The following is a 23,009-nucleotide window of genomic DNA, read 5'->3' as shown; positions in this document are numbered from 1 at the left end:
AAGTGTTCTCTCCTGACATTTCACCCACATCTATGGCAGGCATCCTCAGAAGTTGTGAGATCTCAATACCTCTATGCCTGCCATAGATGTGGGTGAAATGTCAGGAGATAATGCTTCTGGAGCATGGCCATACAGCCTGGAAAACCCATAGGAATTTTGCGATGTGTAGTGGACCTGGCTTTACATCCCTGGGCCATTTCCAAACTACGAAAAGCTGTTTCCTGATCAGTGATTCCGGACATGAAAGCCTTCAATAACACCATCAGGACTCTTTTTTCGGCAATTTGAATCCATTGCTCCATGCCCTAAGTCTCCATAGCAGCAGAAAACAAGCTTGCTCCCTCTTTCATATAACAATCCCAGCTTAGCTTGAGTTTGGACCATTTAGAGCCAAGATATAATCAAAAGAGGTTGGAAAGGCATGAGAAGCCCCTCTGAGAACACACAGAGTGTTGCTTGCCGCTACGTAATCTCAGTCCAGGCTCAAATATTTGGGAGTGGGAATGAAGATAGCTTGTCAATGCTACTTGTCAACGTGTTTAACAACTGACATTTACTTGTTTTCGAAAAGTAATCACCAAAATACATCACAAATATTCAGGAGCCCTCGGTGACACAACGGGTTAAACCACTGAGCTGCTGAACTTGCTGACTGAATGGTCGGCAGTTCAAATCCGGGGAATGAGGTGAGCTCCTACTGTTAGCCCCAGCTTCTGCCAACCTAGCAGTTTGAAAATATGCAAATATGAGTAGATCAATAGATACCATTCCGGCGGGAATGTAATGTTGCTCTATGCAGTCATGCCGGCCACATGACCTTGTAGGTGTCTACGGACAACGCTGGCTCTTTGGCTTAGAAATGGAGATGAGCACCAACCCCCAGAGTCGGACATGACTAGACTTAATGTCAAGGGAAAACCTTTACCTTTACTACAGTACAAATGAAAGGGCTTGTGAAAAACTAACTTCTATAAAAATATGACCCAGAGCCTTTTGTACGCAAAAAGGGTCATGGAAAATATCTGCATACACATTTCACATCATTATTGGTACACATGGCTGGTGTATTGCAATAAACAAAAGAAAAGCAAGGGAAGGACAAAGGTGACTTTAAACGTGAACACCTATCCATAGCTGGTGCTCATTGGGCCAGCAAGGTGTTCGTACATGTAAATCTCCTGTTTACTGTGACAACTGTCAATCAATGCCCTGCCTCCATAAATTAATAAATAAATGTGGCTTGTTTTGAGCCTTTCCTCTTCTCCACCCATCCATCTTGACCAGCTCCACAGACCTCCAGTAAGGGACCTAAGCTCAGCTGCTCTTCCAGCTTTCTCAGGACAGATTTTAAATAGACCAGTCCTGCTAGTTTAGTCTGTATTTTCTTTTTTTATTATGTATATGCCCTTTCTCCCTGTGAGCTTTATTTTCATTAATTTGATTTAGAAGGACAGTTGCCTAACTGTACCATCTGAGTTTGGTTTGTACACAATGCCTAAACCATTTGAGATTATATATACTGAGTGAGCCACAATCGGGAGGAAAAGGGAATATTACTCAGAGTCTCCTGGAAAGGGGGGTGTGGCTTAGCGGGGTGGGCGTGGCTCCTGCTCAAGAGGGCGGGGCTGATCCTCTCCCCTAGTCCAAAATGCAGGGCTGGGAGGGGGAGGGGGAGATAGGCAGTGCCACAAATGGGTGGCCAGGATTGGGATGGGCAGAGTTACGGGCTCTGAGGCAGGGCTGAGCTTCTATCCCTGTCCTATGGTGCCTGCCAGGACACAGGGGGCGGGGCTAGAGAAGGGGGCGGGGCCTCTTCCCAAGTGCCTGACGGGGCTGAACCTCTATACCCTGACCCCGTGTTCTAACAAGCGACTCAGGGGAGGTATACAGGGGCTCAGCCCTGTCTCGCGCTCTTGGGAAGAGGCCCTGCCCTGCCCCAGCCCTGCTCTTTAATCCTAAAAGGCCTCTCAGAAGAAATATAGAGGCTCAGCCCTATCTCAGGCTCTTGGAAGGAGGCCCCGTTCCCTTCCCTAGCTCCACCCTCTGTGTCCCAACAAGCGCCTCAGGAGAAGTATAGATTCTCAGCCCTGTCTCAGGCTCTTGGGAAGAAGTCATGCCCACTCCTCTAGCTCCGCCCCCTGTGTCCTAACAGGCGCCTCAGGTGCTCAGCCCTGTTTCTGACACTTGGGAAGAGGCCCTCCCCCTCCCCTGGCCCCACCCCCGTGTCCTAATAGGTGCCATCACCGCCCCCCTGGATCGCTGCAGCACCCACCAGGGGGTGGTAACGCCCACTTTGGGAATCACTGCTCTAGGTGCTTTTTGGTACTTCAACTCCCACAATTCCCAACAGCAAAGAAGGACAGAGAAAAAAGGGATGGGAGGGAATGTCACGACCCAGGCTGCAGAGCACCAATAACCATACACAGAGGCCAGAATCTATCTAATATCTTTATTAAGGAAATAAGTAAAGGCAATAAAAATAAGTGTAGAATATAGTTCAGAAGATGACCTTTCAGGAAAGGTCAAATATAGTCCAGGAAAACAATGTCCAATATGAAATAGTAAGGTCCAAAGTTGTAATCCAGTAACCGAAACACTCACTTTGCCAAGCAAAGTGAGGGGAGATGACAAGGTCCTTTAGTCCATGAAACTTAGGCAAGGCGAGGAAATAGCTTGATTCTTGGTACACAAAGCCTGATTCAAGGCAACAAGGAACGAGGAACAGGGACAAAATCCGTGGTAAATACTTGGCAAGGTCCTGGAAAGCAAGGCTGAGTCCTAGGAAGCAAGGCAAGGTCCGTGGAGCAAAACAAGGCTGGAAACGGGAACGAAGGCTTGGAAACTGGAACGAAGGCTTGGAAGCGGGAGTAGCGCTGTCCACACACAACCTACTCCAGTTGCTGACGAATTGACTCCGCAAGATTCCTACGGGGCAAGGAACCTAAATAGGGTCTCGTTTTCCCACCAAAGATCACTTCTCTGGGGAACCAGAACCGAAAGTCAATCTCTGTGTCCAGATGCATGACTCCCTAAAGGTTCTCATGAAAGCAGTCTTAATCAGCTGAATGCCTGGCTGCGATTCTCAGGCTTCTGCGATTAGCCTGTTGAACTCCTTTTTGTTGTTGATAATAACTACGGCGAGAAAATGGGGGAGATTCTGACTCAGGGCTTGTTTGGCAGATTTCTGGAAGGCAAACCTCCTGCAGGTGCAAGGGCTCCAATTCTGGCTGGGAAAGTTTCAATTCTGGCTGAAACGGTGGAAAAAACAAGTTTTCCTCTTCATCTGTCTCAACAGCGCTAGGAACGGGACTACATGGCCCATGAGTCATCACAGGGAAACCCATTTGGAACGGCAGCAGCAGAGGTTCTGGTGGTGTTTTGGACTGCAACTCCCACAATTCCCAACAGCAGGGAGGGGGAGAGAGAAAAGGGATGGAAGAGAAACCCATTTGGAACGGCAACAGCACTGGCCCTGCCAACACAAGACACAGGCAAATCATGGAAGGAAAGAATAAAGATACCCTAAAAGGCTATTTTAATTTTTTTTTTTTTTTTGCAAAGTAGAAGCATTATGAGGTAGCTTACCACCAAACCTTCCTGCTTGGGGAGCAAAAGGAAATTGCCCAAAAAGGTTTATTTTGACTCCTCTCCCAATTTCTCCTCCCACAAATTGGGTGATCCTAACCTGAGAGCAACGAGCGCTACTTCATTCAAAATTTGGCAAAACATCTGGAGTTTTGAGAAAAATCCATTTCCTCACCTCTTCCTGATACATTGGGGGGGAAATGCTGCCCTCCACGTTTAAAAGACTCAAAAACTGCACTTTAACTAAAACAAATGTAGTGAACGCATTGGAATACCAGTTTTTAAGTGTAGAACTCTGTGGAATTTAGTTATGTGATGAAGTGCCTCAGAACACTATCTCCTCAAAATAACAAAAGGTCTTCAGACGGTTGCCCATACAGTGTGTTATATGAATGTAACAAGAAACCTCCCAGTCTATGGCCCACATCCCATGCATTCTGGGCTCCATTTTAATGCGCTTCAGAAATAGAGTCCCACAGAGGCCATCACATGATGTAAAGCCATCACAGTGCATGTCAATGGAACCCAGAATGTGTTTTGAGGAGTTGGATGTTACCTGACTCCAAATGGAAGAAAGCAAAGGAAACACAGACCTCAACAGGGAAACAGCTGGTCATCCCAGAAGATCGACCTCGATGGGAGAGAATTGAGCAAGAGGGTTTCCTCCACTTTCCCCCATTTTGTCCCCACTCATGGAATGAGGTCCTATGCGAAATAACCAATAAATCATGTATCTTAAAACATATAAATGAAAGGTTTTAATGAGGCATGTTGTGTTCCAACATGTTTCGTTATTACAGTTTATCTATGTGTCTCTCTTACAAGGAGTTGGTTTAACCTCCAGTTTGAATTACTGTGTCACAAAACGATGCATGTTTAAAAAGTGTTTCAGCAACATGAAATGTTTGGAAAGCTCTGCCCTACACCAAACTGGATCACACTATGAATGTTAGTCAATCCTAATCATTTGAATATTATGTTGTGTATTGCTATTCTTTGGAATAAATAGAATGGTTAAAATCAGCTGGTGGCATTTTTGGACTTGTGACCACAGGAACTGTCATCATAGGCTCAAACATTTCAAAATGTGCCACTGCACACATGGACCAACAAAAGAGATTATTTTTGTGTGTTCTTGGAAATAGCGCAAGCCATTTCAAGCTTCCTCGTCTCTTCTTAAAAGGATCTTCCTTTTACAGCTTGTTCAACAGAAACCATTTTTTTGTTTTCCAGTCTCACATTAAGAAGAACTGTGCTTCTCTGAAGAAATTGCAATAGGACAATTATAAAAAGAAGTATTAAATCAGTTTTACTTCTATTAATAAGAATGGCCCTTTAACATTCCTATAGATACTACTTTCTGGTTTGTTCATCTTGAATTGTAGGACTACCACTTCATCCACTTCATAGAAAGTTGCTGCATAACAGCAACTTTTCTGTTGAATTCCAGGACCAGAGAAGCAGATTGCAAAAACAGAAGGACAGGCTGCCCCATGGGAGTGTGCTTGCTCCATCGATGTTTAACATTTACAAAAATGATCAACCACTGCCAGAAGAGAAAGAGAGTGTCATCTATGCTGAGGATCTTGCCATCACCGCCCAAGCAGGGAGCTTTGAAATGGTTGAACAGAAGCTCTCTGAAGCTTTAGGTGCTCTTACTGCCTATTACAGAGAAAATCAGCTGATTCCTAATCTATCTAAAATACAAACGTGTGCTTTTCACCTTAAGAACAGACAAGCATTTCAAGCCCTGAGGATTACCTGGGAAGGAATCCCACTGGAGCACTGCAGCACACCAAAATACTTGGGAGTCACCCTGTACTGTGTTCTGACCTATAAGAGGCAAAAAGTGGGTGCTAGAAACAACATCAAACGGAAGCTGACTGACACAACTTGGGGATCACAACCAGATACAATGAAGATATCTGCCCTTGTGTTTTGCTACTCTGCTGCTGAGTACGCATGCCCAGTGTGGAACACATCTCACCATGTTAAAACAGTGGATGTGGCTCTTGATGAGACATGCCACATTATCACAAGATGTCTACGCCCTACACCACTGGGTAAATTATACTGTTTAGCCGGTGTTGCACCACCTGACATCTGCCGGGAAGTAGCAGCCAATAATGAAAGGACCAAGGCAGTGACATTGCCAGCCCATTCCCTGTTCGAATATCAGCCAGCATGCCAACGTCTTAAATCAAAAAATAGTTTTCTAAGATCTACAGAGATACTTGCAGGAACACCTCAGCAAGCGAGAGTTCAAAAGTGGCAGGCTAAAACCTGGAACCTCAAGCCATGGCTAATATCGAATGAGAGACTCCCTCCTGGGCACACAAAAGACTGGGCAACTTGGAAGACGCTGAACAGACTGTCCTCTGACACCACAAGATGCAGAGCCAACCTCAAGAAATAGGGCCATAAAGTGGAGTCCACAACATACAAGCGTGGAGAAGAGCAAACCACAAACTACCTACAATCTGAGCCCTGCCACATGCACAATGAAGGACCTTCTTATAGCAACACCAGAGGCACTCCGAGTGGCCAGCTACTGGTCAAAGGACATTTAGTACAATGCCAAGTTTTTAACTCTGTGTTTTTAAATACATTACACCTGTACCCTTGGTTCGCTTCTGATACGATAAATAAATACATTTTGAATTGGGACCCCCGTGACAGTCTGCTTGCCCCTGAATAAAAAAATATATAGTAGGAAATCAGGAAATCTAATTTATCCAGACTATTGAACCAATCTTGTGTAATTTCTAAAACAGCTTAGAGTGTCAACACTCAAAATTGCAGTGGTTTGGGGAAAACACACACACACACATTCTTGTAATTGCAAGTTCCTTCCCCTGCAAGACTAAATTGGAGACTGGTCCCTTTCTCATGGTAAATTAATGCAGCCGGCCCTTCCCCTCTGAAAACCGTGTCAACTGCTTCATTTAGCAGAAGTGTTATGTTAACTAAATCCTCCCCACCCAATTTGAATGGGGCCTTTGGCCTCTGCAGAAGCCTCATTTCCATATAATTTACATTGGAAGGTTGCCAAAATCACCTCCACCGCGTCACCTCCTCCAGATCATTATTTATCCACCAGCCTGAAACAGGGAGATATTCTAGCCAGGAATATCTAATATGGGAGAGAGGATTTGCTCAGAGGTCTTATACAGAGAGGAGAGAAAGGAGAAAAAGGAAGGGGTATCAACCACTCTTTGGATATGTCTTCTTCTTCTTCTTCTTGCTGCTGTTACTATTACTCTGATTATTTTTATTATTACCATTATTACATTATCATCATCAGTCATCAATCTTGCCTTTTTCTCAAGAGTGTAAAGCCATGCACATGGTCTTCCTCTTAATTTTATAGCAAATCCACGTCTTCTTCTGATGCCAATGAAAGGAATCCAATCACACAACAATGTAATTTGAAGGCACTGTTCAACAGATACTTTACAGCTTTGAAACATTTTGATTGCAATCCTGGGATCATTCATTGAGGTTAGCAGCACCAAATCAGCAGGACCCATTTTTAGTAGACATGTATAGGATTGAACTATTTCTATCACTATGTTGGATTTCCAGTCAATTTGTAGCTCTGTGCAAAGACTAATATATTGCATGCAAGCTTAGAGGTAGGCTTAGAGGTAGGCCTGTTTCATTCAGCGCCTAGAAGTGGGGACGCCTTGATGTCTTCATTATTAGGTCTGTTCCTGGGGTTATTTGGGGTGCTGATTCAGAAAATTGCATTGGATAGACCACATCAGCACTAGATCATTAAGTATGGTTTTCTGTGGACAAGCAGATGGTGACTACTAGATGGCATATGTTTTGTATCAGAAACTAGAGCTGATGTGGTCTATCCAATGCAATTTTCTGAATCAGTTCCCCAAATAACCATCCTGAATCAAAAGTTGACTTAAAAAACTGCTTCGTACCCCTTTTGGTACTAATGCTGGAGAGTGGTCCCTGGCCAAAGTGATCCCTGGTCAAGTTGTCCCTGGTCAAAAAAAGATTGGGAACTGTGAAAACCTTATGCATGGTTATGCTTACTCAAGCCTGGGTAAAAAAATAGTCTCTAGGAATTTACTAGGTACACCAAACAATTATATGATTTTTATCCTTCAGAATAACTCTAGGAATATCTAGATCTTCCAGAGCAATTTTACAGTAAACTGCTACCAGGTGTCAGTTAATTTAATTTCATTTGGTTATATCCACAGTTTCAAGCAAACACAATTCATCTGAGAAAGTATTCCCCACAATTTGGGGTCAGCATCATCCTGATCTTTCTTTGTTATGACGTCCAACAGTGAAAATTGCTCCTACATTTAATTATACTCGTGTATAAGCCTAGTTTTTCAGCCCTTTTTTTAAGACTGAAAAAGCCCCCCTCGGCTTATACTCAGGTGAGGGTCCTGGTTGGCTTATATTTGGGTCAGCTTATACTAGAAAATATATGGTACATTTATTATTTTTCTCTATTATTATTGGTATTACATTTATTATTTTTCTCTATTATTGTTGCTACTATTACATTTATTTTACTGTATTATTTATTATTTCACTCTGATCTTATTATTATTATTGCATTTATTATTTTACTCTATTTGTTATGACATGTATTATTTTCCTGTAATTATTATTATTATTGTTATTATTATTATTATTATTATTACATGTATTATTTTACTCTATTATTATTAAAAGAATACATAAGCACATTTACATTGAAGAAGATGAGAATAATGGTTTGATCAGATTTGGACAGTCTTATCTTAAATTTGAGCTTTATGTAAATATTCAAAAACATTTAACCTACTGATGCTTCAATTAATGTCATTTTATTGGTATCTATTTTTATTTCTGAAATTTACCCACCCTCGGCTTATACTGGAGTCAATGTTTTCCCAGTTTTTTTGTGGTAAAATTAGGTGCCTCGGCTTATATTCGGGTTGGCTTATACTCGAGTATATACGGTACTTGCTTTTTCTTTTGTGACTTCCCTTTGTGTGTTTCTTTGATTGAAATCACTCAGATTCTGCTTCTATACAGTCACAACATGTAGGATTGCATGACTGTACACAGATGCCAATTTCAACTGTATCATGGCTTCAGATGATGAATAAGGCAGGACTGGAACTTATGTGGCACTCCAGATGTTATTGGGTTACACCCTCCAGCAACCCAAGTTATCATAGACAAGGATAAAGAATGTTATGAGTCGTATCTCAAGAGCATCTAGAAAACAGCTACATCGCTCCCACCCCTGGAGTAAAAAGATTAACAAATCACCTCTATTGCACACATGGATACATTTATTTCCTTGCCTTTTAAATCCATATAGGACTAGAGTCATTCCTCTACTTTTGCGAGTTTTACACACGTAATTTTGATAATGCGTGAGTTTATGCCACAATCCCCACTCCTGAAGTTGGGGCTGCCCTTTGAACATACAGACAACAGACCCAACTTCATGAAGTAAGCCAGTGGGGCACTGGTTGGAAGCCTGGCATGGCCCATATTTTGCCCATGTGTTATGATGTGTTGTTCTTTTATATTTTGTTATATTGTATTGTTCTGGGCATGGCCCCATGTAAGCCGCCCCGAGTCCCCGTTGGGGAGATGGTGGCGGGGTATAAATAAAGTTTTATTATCATTATTATTACCTGGGCAAAACAGGCACTTGCAGCATGCAGGCCAAATTTTCCAACGATCTTTGATTCTGTTCCGATTCCTACTTTGGCATTCCAATAACCTATGACAAACAAGAAACCCTGTTTTGGTTGTGATCAATTTCCTCCTGGACTTCAGCACAGAATCTTTCAATGTCTTCTACTTTGATCTCTCTAGTTGGAGTATTATGACTATATTAATGGGTTTTATCTAGAGTCTTTTTGATATTAGCTTTGCAAACCCCCCTCCCCTGTGTGAATAAATATTGACCAAAAACCCTGATGATATTTTTGTCTTAGGGTTGTTATGAATCGGAAAATACTTGAAGACAGCAACCACAGCATTCCCTAATTCATGCTTCTCGAATTCCATGTTTCTATAATATGCATTGTGGTACTTTGGACTTTCCATTCTCCTCTGAGCATATCAACAGCTGAATATCCTTTCAGTTTGCATCCAGTTGCATCATTAGCCATGGTGGTACTTGTAGTTCTTCCCAGTGCTATCCAGTCTTGGAGCTTCATCTTCTGGCACTATCTCTTGTTTCATTTTGGAGCATCTCCTCATAGCGTTTTGGTGATAAAATCTCTTCAAATGAGGTTTACCATGCCTCCTTCTGAGCAGTACTAACAAGAATTAGCTATGATGCTATTGCCGTTTTCTCTGAGAGATCTTCCATCAGTGTCACACATCTCACTCTACTGTTGGTGCCCTGTAGCTGTTTGGCATATTTAGTCTGGCTCTTCAGCAAAAGCCTGTCTGACATGGGAAACCCTACCAGTAGCAATGCATAACATTTGGCCTCACAGGAGCATGCAACCCTGTAACCAAATTATAACCAAATATAATAATTTTCTATTTCCTGGAAGTTAGGGAATGAATGAGGAGAGAAAAAGAAGGACATGCAAGAATTGCATGCCTAATAACAGCCAGCATGACTCTATGGATGTTGCACCACAGGCTAGAGAGAAGTGGGGGAAAGTGTTTGGAAGAGTAGGGACTCCTTTTACCCTGCCAAGGTCCGTCTTGGGGGATGGTCAGCCATTCCACATCCTTTCCCCATCATCTCTCCACTTCCACCCTCTTTCTTGAAAATGAAGTCTTCTCTCCATTTTCGCACACTGGCAAAATGGATTCCCATGGCAGTCACCAGAAATGGCCATGCATCATGGGATGGCCTCCATGAGACACTTGATTTTCCAGCTTGTAAAAATGGATAGAAAACTGGAGGAAACTTATATGGGATAAGGTCCTATGATTGAATTCTTCTGGATGCTGACCATAGAAACACAATGGAGGACCTGGAGATTCCTAGAAAGGAGTTCTCTCTCAGTCCTCCAGCGTGACTGGAGGAAGTTGACCATAGAATCACACTGGAGAACATAGAGATTCCTAGAAAGAATATTTTAATCAATACAGTGAATTATCAATACTGCAGATGTCAAAAACACAAATATGAAGGGGCAACTGTACTACTCTTTCTCCCTTCCTTCCATAGATTTCCTCTTTTGTGGGCTGTCAAGGTAGTGACAATAAGGGAAGCAATTAGATTACATATTTCCAACTACATCCTCCATACCCACACACTTTTATTCATTTTAACAACAACATCTTTATTTATACCCCGCCCCATCTCCTTGAAGGGACTCGGGATGGCTTACAAAACATTTTTTCTCTCCATCCCTGCATGTACATGTAGTATTGCAGAGAAACTGGATGCCTTTTGTTAAGTAATTTGCTACTATTCAGTTAGACACGATCCGTATATTTAAAGCTTCAGCTATCAAGGCTGGTGTGCTAGTTGTGTTATTTTTAAATAAGCTAAAAAAGTAGGACAACAGAGAATTAATTAGGGTTGTCCTGCCAAAATGAGACAGTTGAGAGTTATGCAGATGAACATAATCACATCTCAAAGGTATGGGAAATTAGTATTTGCCTCAGGATGCCCAAAAAAAGAAAACCCAACCCATAACTTTGGCTCGTGTCTGGGAATGACAGACACTGTGTGGTAAAATGGACACAAGTCTTTCCTTGATCCTCAATATTTGCCTGCAGGCGGCCTAGAAAAATTACTGTTTGGGGTGAGCCTACATCAGGCATGGGCAAACTTTAAAAAGGGAGCCATATGTCAGCTCACGGGCCTGAGTTTATCCATGCCTAGTCAACATGAACAAGAAAAAAGAGGACTAACTTTAAATCTAGCACTCACTGTCAGCATGATGTACAAGAACTTCTACTGAGTGAGTATTACGGGTTTTCTTGTTTTAACCTGACTTTGCCTCCCTTTAGGCTGGAAATTCTGGATTCCAAGAATTTGTGGCAGTGGAGGTGGGTACATATATACATATATGGTGGCAATGTAAATATGTAAATGTATTTTGTGGGAAGGTATTTAGAGAAATAGAAGCTATAATGGATAAGGAGATAGGAAAAAGTGCAAGTATTGCATTGTTGCCATTATATAATGTCAAGAATTTGAAGAAAAAAAAGAAGGATGCAATAAATAATATGTTAACTGCAGCAAGGCTGTTGATAGCAAGGAACTGGAAAGGAAAAATAAACATACAAATAGAAGAATGGTATAAAGAACTATGGAAATTAGCAATAAACGGTAAGTTAACATGTAGATTAAGAGTTAGGAAAGGGGTATGGAAGGAAAATGACTTTGATGGGGTTTGGGAAAAATTTATTGAGAAGGGTTTAAAAGAAGTAGATGGGAAATTACCTCCACAAGAAGAAATGGTATTTTGGAAAAAAAATGTAAATTGAAGTGGCTCGGGGGGGGGGGGGGGGAGCACAGAGGTGAAAAGAAACAGCATACAAGATATACAGTAGAGTCTCACTTATCCAAGCTAAACGGGCCGGCAGAGGCTTGGATAAGCGAATAACTTGGATAATAAGGAGGGATTAAGGAAAAGCCTATTAAACATCAAATTAGGTTATGATTTTACAAATTAAGCACCAAAACATCCTGTTATACAACAAATTGGACAGAAAAGGTAGTTCAATACACAGTAATGTTATGATGTAATTACTGTATTTACGAATTTAGCAGCAAAATATCATGATATATTCAAAACATTGACTACAAAAATGGCTTGGATTATCCAGAGGCTTGGATAAGCGAGGCTTGGATTAGTGAGACTCTACTGAATATATTTATATAGTTGATGTTATGAATTAAGAGTGAAATATAAGAGTATTGAAGGTATTGATGTATGGATGTATTTTGAGAAAACTAATTTTAAAAAATTAAAAAACAACCTCAGTGGAGGTGGATGCATGTTGCAGTTTACAAACTTCAATAGAGAAGTATGACTTGTGGACTTCTGAGTACAACTATATGTAAAGACTATGGACTATTGGTATGATATCCTGTGTACTCTACACAGAGAACTACATCCTATCTGTAACTGAACTTCAATGAGAAATGTGCCTGTATGATAAATGAATACAAGATGTTTATGAGTAAAGAAGATAAGTTATTTTTTTTAAAGAAAAAAAGAATTTGTGGCAGTCTGGATAGCTGGATTGGGTTCAATTCAGCCACTTCCCTGTCCAAGTGTACACTGAACCATCACCCTTTCCCTGTACTGATCGTTGCAGGGGAAGTGGACGGATTGTCCCCATGTCACTTCTGCTGCTCTCCATGGGCTATGAAGCTCCATGTGATCACATGGTTGTCACGGTCATGTTCTGTGATGTCAGAATGGGTCACTCACATGACCAACAAGAAGGAGGGGCTCGAGATACCCCTTTGCTGTGATCTGTTATGACATCACAGATGTGACAGGTAATGATCTAGGTGTTCTCATGGAATTCAATGGCTGGAGTTGAGTAATGGCACCAACACAGATGACACGTTGATGGTCCAGCAAGGCTGATGTAGTCTCAATGTTGATGCCAACGCAGCAGGTTTGGCTAGGTGCGTTTGGCTGCCACTAGAGTCATGCAGAATCATTGTAAACTCATCCCTAATTTTTCAGTTCTACCAACCTCAAAAAAGAGGAAGTCAGAAAATGTTGGACATGTATTTAGCCTTAGTAGACTCCCAATGAAATCCTTATGTCATGTATTATTTTATACCCTGTTTCCCCGAAAATAAGACATCCACAAAAAATAAGACCTAGCAGAGGTTTTGCTGAATTGCTAAAAATAAGGCCTCCCCCGAAAGTAAGACCTAGCAAAGTTTTTGTTTGGAAGCATGCCCGGCGCCTGCCAAACAAAACACCAGAGCATAAAGGATTGGTAAATGTACATAAGAGTTGTACATGGAAATAATGGTAATACAGTAGAATCTCACTTATCCAACACTCGCTTATCCAACGTTCTGGATTATCCAACGCATTTTTGTAGTCAATGTTTTCAATACATCATGATATTTTGGTGCTAAATTCGTAAATACAGTAATTACTACATAGCATTACTGTGTATTGAACTACTTTTTCTGTCAAATTTGTTGTATAACATGATGTTTTGGTGCTTAATTTGTAAAATCATAACCTAATTTAATGTTTAATAGGCTTTTCCTTAGTCTCTCCTTATTATCCAACATATTCGCTTATCCAACGTTCTGCCGGCCCATTTACGTTGGATAAGTGAGACTCTACTGTAATAAGAAATTCTTGACAGGAGTCACAGTTTGTCTGGTTTGGTTATGTTGGTTTGTGATGAAAACCACTGTACAGTATATAATAAATGTTCTCTTTTTTTTTGTTCAACGATAAATGTGAATTCTTCTTCATGGAAAAATAAGACATCCCCTGAAAATAAGACCTAGCACATCTTTGGGAGCAAAAAATAATATAAGACACTGTCTTATTTTCGGGGAAACACGGTATGAGTGGTAAGGGATGAGAGCTAAACCAGTCACCAGCTGAATAAATGTCTGAACCAGGCCTAACTCTCAAGAGTATCACAACATAGTGCATTCTCCCCAATCATTTAAACTTGCCCAAGCCTTTATTGTGTTATCCTTAAGGATAAGCCAAACACATCCATTAATTGATGTTGTGTACACACAAAATAGTCTGACTCCCGATGGCCACCTTCTCTGCCTTTTGGATCTGCCCCCCATCCCTTCTTGAAGGGCCTGGCATCACTGCAGGTGCAGTCTCTCTCCAGCATGGTGAGAGCTATGAATAGTAAAGATTTTTAGCTCAAGCACATGGAGGCTGTTTAGCAGCCATTGGATAATCCCCGGTTAATCCGATTATGCAAATTCATCCTTCAAACCCCTCACCCTTGCTCACTCTCCACTCTCTAAAATGGAAGATTTGGCCACGCTTTCTCCTAGAAACATTAAAATGTCAAAAACAGGCAGATCTACCTTCTCCATATTCACTTCTGCAAATAAGTCTTTCCCTTTTTCATTTGTAACATCTCTCCCAAGAAAGAATTCTGGGTAATTCAACAGTTCATATATCATATAGTTAGTCTTAATAACAATACAGTTTTATTGGGTTTTTTTTCCAGGCATCTCCCATTATTTCAACCACTGGAATCCTCAGACCAACCACACAAACAATTGGGGCAGGACACAAACATGCACAACTTACATAGAGGGAGGTATAGTCAGACAACCAGAGATAGCATACCATCTCTTTGGGAGTGGAATCCTGGGCCATTGTTTCCTGCTTCTTTCACAAAACTGGTGTGAATCGGTTGTGGGTATGTGCCGTATGAAGATAAACCTCCAACTGTAGAAAGTCGAAGTGAAAATTGCACTCAGACCATTTGGGAGAAATAAATCACCGATAGATCAATAGATCTACTTCAAGTGACCTAAAAGTGACAACCAATTAAAACCCCAACCTGGGCATCTTTCTTGGTGCAGCCTCAAGAGAAGGGGTTTTGAAAAACCTGTTCAAATTTCTCTGTGATTAATACGAAAAAATAGACAAGGTTGGAAGAGGTTTGAAGACGACTGATTTTATCATTAAGGTAAAGTTAAAGGTTTCCCCTGACGTTAAGTCCAGTCATGTCTGACTCTGGGAGTTGGTGCTCATCTCCATTTCTAAGCCGAAGAGCTGGCATTGTCCATAGACACCTCCAAGGTCATGTGGCCAGCATGACTGCATGAAGCACTGTTACCTTCCCGCCGGAGTGGTACCTATTGATCTACTCACATTGGCATTTTTTCCAACTGCTAGGTTGGCAGAAGCTGGAGCAACAGCGGGCTCTCACTCCGCTCCCGAGATTTGAACCTGGGACCTTTCAGTCTGCAAGTTCAGCAGCTCAGTGCTTTAGCACACTTCGCTACCGGGGCGAAAAACCAACTCAGGTGGCAGCTGCTGGAGGACAACAATGGCAGTCACCTAACTGTTTCTTCTGAATCTCCCAGCTAATCTCCTCTGTTGGAGGACAGACCTAGTGTAGCATACTGCTGTTCCTGTTCCCCTAAATTGGCATGTTACCATCAGAGGATGCGATCTCACCGCCACTGCTGAGGTAAGATTCAACTGCCTGACTAATTATACTTACGGTACGTGACATGAGAAAAATGTCAGGCTTCTAACTGGAGCTAATTACCCGGAGCGCACGACTCCCCTATTAAAGCAGCTTCACTGGCTGCCGATAAGTTTCCAGTCCAAATTCAAGATGCAGGTTATGACCTACAAAGCCCTAAATGGTTTGGGCCCTGCCTATCTTCATGACCGCATCTCCCCATATGAAACGGCACTGGCTGTAAGACTCACTGGGAAGGCCCTCCTCTCACTCCCACCACAGTCAGAAGCACAGCTGGTGGGGACGAGGGAGTGGGCCTTCTCGGTGGTGCCTTCCCTGACTTTGGAACATCCTCCCCAGGGAGATTAGGCAAACTCCTTCACTGTCCGCCTTTCGTAGGGATCTGAAAACCTGGATGTTCCAACAAGCATTTGAGAATGACTAGACCCCTACTCATAAATGCTCAGTCCATAGCCCTCCAGATAGTACTCTGTTCTCTGCAATTCTTCCAATTCGGGTCACTCAGTACAAGGTGGGAACCCGCCAGCCAATAAACTCACATCAGGTTCAGACTAACTGATTGGCAGCTAAACGTTCCTTCCTGGACCCCTGGGAATAAGAGACAACCCCCAGTGGCGCAGCAGATTAAAACATTGAGCTGCAGAACTTGCTGACTTTTGTTAGATTATGGTTGTATGTGTATGAAATGTAAATCAAGTGTTTCTGCTGTTTTGCAAGAGTGTGTGTTTCAGTAATGAAACAGTTAACAGCAAGCTAGTTTTGACTGACAACCTATTATGACTGCTGTTGACCTATCAGGCCTTTGGAGGGTGGGAACTTCCTTTGTACTGAGGAATGTGTTTTCTTATCTCTGAGTGTGTTGAGCTGGTGCTTGTCGAGGCAAGAGGCTGTAAAGAGAAATGCCAGCTCAGAGCGATAGCTTTTGCTATGCTTTGTAAATATGTATTATAGATATTGAATAAATGTTTGGACTTCAGACTACTGATGTGTTTGAGTCTGACATTGAACAGGAATTGGTGTGGCAGATGATTGCAACCAATTCATCAGGGTGCTGGAGAAGATGATCGATGGAGCTTGAAGAAACCCACCCAGCACACACCCTGACCCCCACGCTGACAACTTCAAAGGTTGGCGGTTCAAGTCCAGGGAATGGGGTGAGTTCCGGCTGTTAGGCCCAGTTTCTGCCAACCTAGCAGTTCGAAAACATGCAAATGTGAGTAGATCAATAGGTACCAATCTGGCAGGAAGGTAATGGCACTCCATGCAGACATGCCGGCCACATGGCCTTGGAGGAGTTTACGGACAATGCTGGCTCTTCGGCTTAGAAATGGAGATGAGCACCAACCCTCAGAGTCGGACACGACTAGACTTAATGCCAGGGGAAAACCTTTACCTTTACCTTACAGCCCAGGCATGGTGTCAGCCGTAGCTCCTCTCCCACCCTGAACAGCAACCTCTGTAAGTTGGGCACCACATTTATTGCCAGTCTTTCCTTCTAACCTGTCTTCTACCTCTGAGGATGCCTACCTGCTTGCTAGAGGAGAAAGTGATTCAGAAAGACACGTTAATGTCAACATTATCCAAAGCAGTAGTTCAAAGCACACCTGCAGCATCTGTGGATGAACCCGCAAAGCAATTTGTTAACACATTTTTGCATCTGCTAATGGGACACTTGCTCTTTTGATTTGCCTTTCTTCTTTTGCACACAGATGTAATTCTTTTCTATGTACATAGAAATAACCTTTAGCATTCCAGCAAAGAAGTGAAATGGCCCCATCACACCAGGCAGGTGATGGAAATGTGGCACAATTTGCAGCTATTAACCAGTGTTTCCCATCAATAGTGGTGGATAGGTTAATCATGGGGAAGAGGCAAATATGCAATGGGATGCACATGGCTTCAATGCCAGTTTGGCTCCTTCATGTGATAAATTCCATATTGTCAGTCAAATATTTGAATGAAAACATCAAAATTGTCAGCAAAGAGAATTCATGGGGACCGCGTCTGAGATTTTACTTATTTGAAAGTTGAGGAATCTCAAATAAACTTCCAAGAATAAACATAGCTAGAACTTTCTGTCAATAAGTAGGATATCATAATACAGTAGAGTCTAACTTATCCAACATAAACGGGCTGGCAGAACGTTGGATAAGCGAATATGTTGGATAATAAGGAGGGATTAAGGAAACGCCTATTCAACATCAAATTAAGTTATGATTTTACAAATTAAGCACCAAAACATCATGTTATACAACAAAGTTGACAGAAAAAGTAGTTCAATACTCAGTAATGCTATGTAGTAATTACTGTATTTACAAAATTAGCACCAAAATATCACGATGTTTTGAAAACATTGACTACAAAAATGTGTTGGATAATCCAGAACATTGGATAAGTGAGTGTTGGATAAGTGAGACTCTACTGTATATTGTTCCTTGTTGAAATGAACACCCAAGGTCATGTGGCAAGCATGACTGCATGGAGCGCCGTTACCCTCCCACCAGAACAATACCTATTGATCTACTCATATTTGCATGTTTTTGAACTGCTAAATTGGCAGAAGCTGGGGCTAACAGCGGGAGCTCATTCCACTTCCCAGATTCGAACCACCACATTTTGAGTCAGCAAGTTCAGCAGTTTAACCCATTGTACTACCGGGGGCTCCAGGTACAAATAAATGAAATCTCAGATACAAGTTCTGTATATATGGGGGTCATGCTATACACACACACACACAAAATACACACAGTCTTAATTGTGAACAGCTAAAAAAACATGAAGTAGGGTTGACATGCCTTAGTCAAGGGGGAAAATGAGTTGATTCCGTAAATATGCAACTTTAAAAAAAAAACTGTTAAAAATGTGCTTGAATGGCAATCTGGGGAAAAGAAGGAGTCTTGCAACCCGAAATGAACAAGAATAGGACAAATATAGGTGAATTAGAAAAATCAAGGCAAAGAAAGTTTCACATCCTAAATTATGTGTGGTGTTGTGGTTCAAGTGCTGGACTAGGAGACCAGAATCAGCTCTCTGCCAGAGAAACCCACAGGGTGACTGATCTTTGAGAAGTCACCCTTCCTCAGCCTCCAATGGCTTCAAACTACAGGAAAGAAGATTCCACCTAAACATTAGGAAGGACTTCCTAACTGTGACAGTTGTTCAGCAGTGGAACTCTCTGCTGCGGAGTGTGGTGGAGCTCCTTCTTCGGAGGCTTTTAAGCAGAGGCTGGATGTGATTTTCCTGCTTCTCAGCAGGGGGTTGGACTGGATGGCCACTAGGTCTCTTCCAACTCTATGATTCTATGAAAACAACGGCAGTCTTTCTCAGAATCAATCTTACCCTCAGATAAGGTCTTTATAAGTCAGAGTTTATTTGAAGGCACATAACAGTAATAGCAAACTACACCTAAGTGCAAGCCTGCTTAGATGGTTCAGGGAAAGCCATATGGCAAATGATATTCTGTTTTCTGCTCGAGATGCAGTTCCAAATGAGGTTGGAATCGCAAATGAGTTGGGTTGATAATTTTGTTTCAATTAGCTAGCTCTCTCGAGATACACATTTGGGATTCTAAAATAGTGGCCGTATCAAAATGAGAGCGCTTTGGGAATATTACAATTAGCATGTGTTTATAGTGTATGCTTTAAAAAGATTTTAAAAGCCATTTTAAAATACCATTAAAAACTGAACCTTCCTTAAACCTTTCAGTTTGAGAAGACGTTTGAGTAAAAACAGTTGTTGAAAAGCTAAGGGCAATAATGCCAGGCATTCCACTTTTTTGTGTCAGGAACAACTTGAGAAACTACAAGTCACTTCTGGTATGAGAGAATTGCCCGTCTTCAAAAACATTGCCCAGGGGATACCCAGATGTTTACCATCCTGTGGGAGGCTTCTCTCATATCCCCACATGGGAAGCTAGGGCTGACAGATGGGAGCTCACCCCACTCCCCAGATTCGAACCATCAACCTGTGGCACAAGGGTTTAACCCATTGTTCCATCGGGGGCTCATAGGCATTCCACTAACAAGAACCTCTTTCTGATAGGTAAAGATAAGGTTTTCCCCTGACATTAAGTCTTGTTGTTTCCAGGTTTGTTCATATCATGTTAACAAGCCAAGAGCAATTGCCACACTGTTGATTTTTTTAAATTTCAGTTTTTTTGTAGAAAATGCGGTAAAGCAAGCAAGTCAAGGGCAAATGCCCCAAAGCTGATTTTTTAATAATTTTTTTTTTTTTAAATCTGGTCAAGCACAAAACTTTAAGGTAAATGTAAAGGTTTTTCCCCTTAAGTCTAGTCGTGTCCAACTCTGGGGTTTGGTGCTCATCTCCATTTCTAAGCTGAAGAGCCGGTGTTTCCTGTAGACACCTCCAAGGTCATGTGGCCAGCATCACTGCATGGAGTGCCGTTACCTTACCGCCGGAGCGGTACCTATTGATCTACTCACATTTGCATGTTTTCAAACTGCTAGGATGGCAGAAACTGAGGCTAACAGCAGAAGCTCATCCCGCTTCCTAGATTCAAACCGGCAAACTACGGACAGCAAGTTCAGTAGTTCAGCGGTTTAACGTGCTACAAAATAAACAATGAGTGGCACTCCAAAAACTACACACAAATAAGTAATTCCTATTAGTAAGGATTAGGAAGGTACAGATGGATGATGTTCAGAGATTGAAAATATTGCCACATCTTCCAGAATCCTTTAGCCCAGAGCTTCTTGCACTTTTTCTACTTGCAACTGCTTTTTCAAAGAAAATTTTACATGGCCCTGGGTTAGGTATATAGGTACAGTAGAGTCTCACTTATCCAATGTAAACGGGCCGGCAGAACGTTGGATAAGCGAATATGTTGGATAACAAGGAGAGATTAAGGAGAAGCCTATTAAACATCAAATTAGGTTATGATTTTACAAATTAAGCACCAAAACATCATGTTATACAACAAATTTGATAGAAAAAGTAGTTCTATATGCAGTAATGCTATGTAGTAATTACTGTATTTACAAATTTAGCACCAAAATATCACAATGTATTGAAAACACTGACTACAAAAATGCATTGGATAATCCAGAATGTTGGATAAGCGAATGTTGGATAAGTGAGACTACTGTATATTAAATAAGTATGAAAATCAAACATATACTTATATGAAATCAGCATTAGGCAGACTTGTTAAACAGGCCGATTTGCCTTTTTATGAGTATTTTCTGCAGACACCATGGTAAAACACTGCATTTTGCTGTTAACAGATAATGTAAATGGGTGGCACTCAGAAACCTTTTACTGTTGCCAAATTTTACGAAACCCTAATACTGAGCTAAGGGGGCCTTATTTGAGGTCGAGACCCACAGTTTAAGAAGCAGTGCTCTAGCCAACCTAACCTGTTTTGGTCCAAATTCGTAACATTTCCAATGCCTGGACATGCTTCAGTTAATACATTATTCCCTCCCCTGCCTCCCCGCTCTCCCTACACTTTTTCCTAAATGTCAGCATTTGAAATGTGAAAGAGAAAGCTCCCATTGCTGTTATATAAATGCGATTGGAAGGTGTATTGTGCATTTTCTGAGAAGCTCTCAGATGTCCTTTTCCACCTGCCCTCCTACCTCTGATTTAGCTGAAGTGGCATAAAAGGCACAAAAACCCGCCGCAGATAAAGCAAAGATTCACTTGAACAGAAGGTATTTTTCTCACCATAAATTCTCAACCTCTGAAAGCCTGCAATCAACAGTCATTGCTGCCTCACACGCCACACACAAAAAAGCACAAGGAGCAGAGACCGCTGTGCCAGGGATCTCATCCAACAGGAGTCCAAATGGTGACAATTTCAAAGGGCATCTGCCAAAGGGAGTGTTCAGGGGCCGTTTCTATAAACAGAACCACCATAAATACTGCAGGCTACCATTATGCCAGCCTTAAAAAATGTGCTGAAAGAACCTGCTAGAAATAAAAGCACATGTTAATCTCCATTTCAGTTCAGAATTGGTGAGTTCTGAGTTTGGGACCGAGCTGTTTGATTATGAAACTAAGAACCTCATCACATGCAATCCCGCCTCCATTTCTTAACATTTCTGAAATACAGTAGTTCCCTAACTAAACAAAACAGAACCCATCTGTAAAGAAGTGTGTTTTTATTTGATTTATAGATGTCATGTTTAATTTCGTTTTGGAAGTCAGGTTTAACTAGGTTTAAAAGGGTAAGTATTAGTCACCAGTGCGTGGGGAATGGTAACCAGCTCAGCATTCTGAGGCAGGTTGCCATAGTAACGAGGGCGGAGCCAACCGCCGTTTGAAGAAAAAGGAGGGAATGTTTTAAAAAAAACAGTTTAGTCTGTGGTCAGTAAACCACAGGGAAGGTTAGTTTTAGAGTCGGTGCCCTTATGTGGTACCGAGAGACTGATTCTGGTTGAGGATCAGGGTGGCTCAAATGATTGGTCATTTTGAGTCAATTTGAAAATAAGTGGTGACTTATTTTTAGTTTAGTCTGTGATTTTAGTCACAGGGAAGACACTGGTTCCAGGTTAGGGAAACCAGGGGAACTCAGATCTCTAGTGGTGTTAAATTAAGCAAGTTAGGTGACTTGTTTAGGTTTATTTGTAGAGTCTGAGTAGGAAGGGAAAGCAATCCCAGTTAGATCCAAAGTGATCAGTTAATAACTTAGCAACCATTATCTAAGTGCCTTTAAAGAAGTTACTGTAACCACTAAGCTCTGTGCCCGAAATAAATTTGTTTTTGTTCTTCAATATCCAAGTCTCTGTCACCTATATTCAAAACTAAGTAACGCTACCATCTAATATGAAAAAGAATAAGAAAGAATAAAAGCATAAGAGAAAAAAAATTCCTCTCTGCCTGACATCTCCACAACTTGGTGGCAGCGGTGATCTCCACACCATCAAACAACACAGACAGACTTCCACCTGTCGTCCATGGTGCTTCATCAGGGAACTGTTTTAAAAGTGTTAAGAAACTTAGAAAATGTACCTGTTTCGACTTACATACAAATTCAACTTTAAAAGATATCTACCGAATAAATCTATCTTGTCCATCACTTAGGGACTGCCTGCAATTGTTTGAGTGTTGGACTTCAAGTCTTGATGGCAATGTCAAAGACAAGGGTTCAAATGCCCACTCAACCATGGAAACCCACTAGGTGACCTTGGGCAAGTCACATTCTTTCAGTGTCTGAGGAAAGATCATTCATTCTGAACAAACCTTGGCAAGAAAATGCAAGTATATGAAATGTGTGTTTTTTTATGGAGTAAACAACAAAACCACTGAACCAAATCACA

General features: G+C 41.6%; 1 long non-coding RNA gene across 1 annotated transcript; it reads right to left on the bottom strand.

Moving 5' to 3' along the window:
* Nucleotides 1-2,391: 2,391 nt before the first annotated feature.
* Nucleotides 2,392-23,009, bottom strand: LOC134292304 (uncharacterized). Its single transcript, XR_001730586.2, has 3 exons — nucleotides 21,415-23,009; nucleotides 14,859-14,960; nucleotides 2,392-3,472 (listed from the first exon to the last, which is right to left on the bottom strand). It is a non-coding gene; the product is annotated as an uncharacterized LOC134292304 (long non-coding RNA).

This window comes from Anolis carolinensis, chromosome 2, assembly GCF_035594765.1.
Source record: "Anolis carolinensis isolate JA03-04 chromosome 2, rAnoCar3.1.pri, whole genome shotgun sequence".
Lineage (NCBI taxonomy): Eukaryota > Metazoa > Chordata > Lepidosauria > Squamata > Dactyloidae > Anolis > Anolis carolinensis.
The sequence above is the reverse complement of the archived record's forward strand: the minus strand, read 5'-3'. Positions and strand labels throughout refer to the sequence as shown.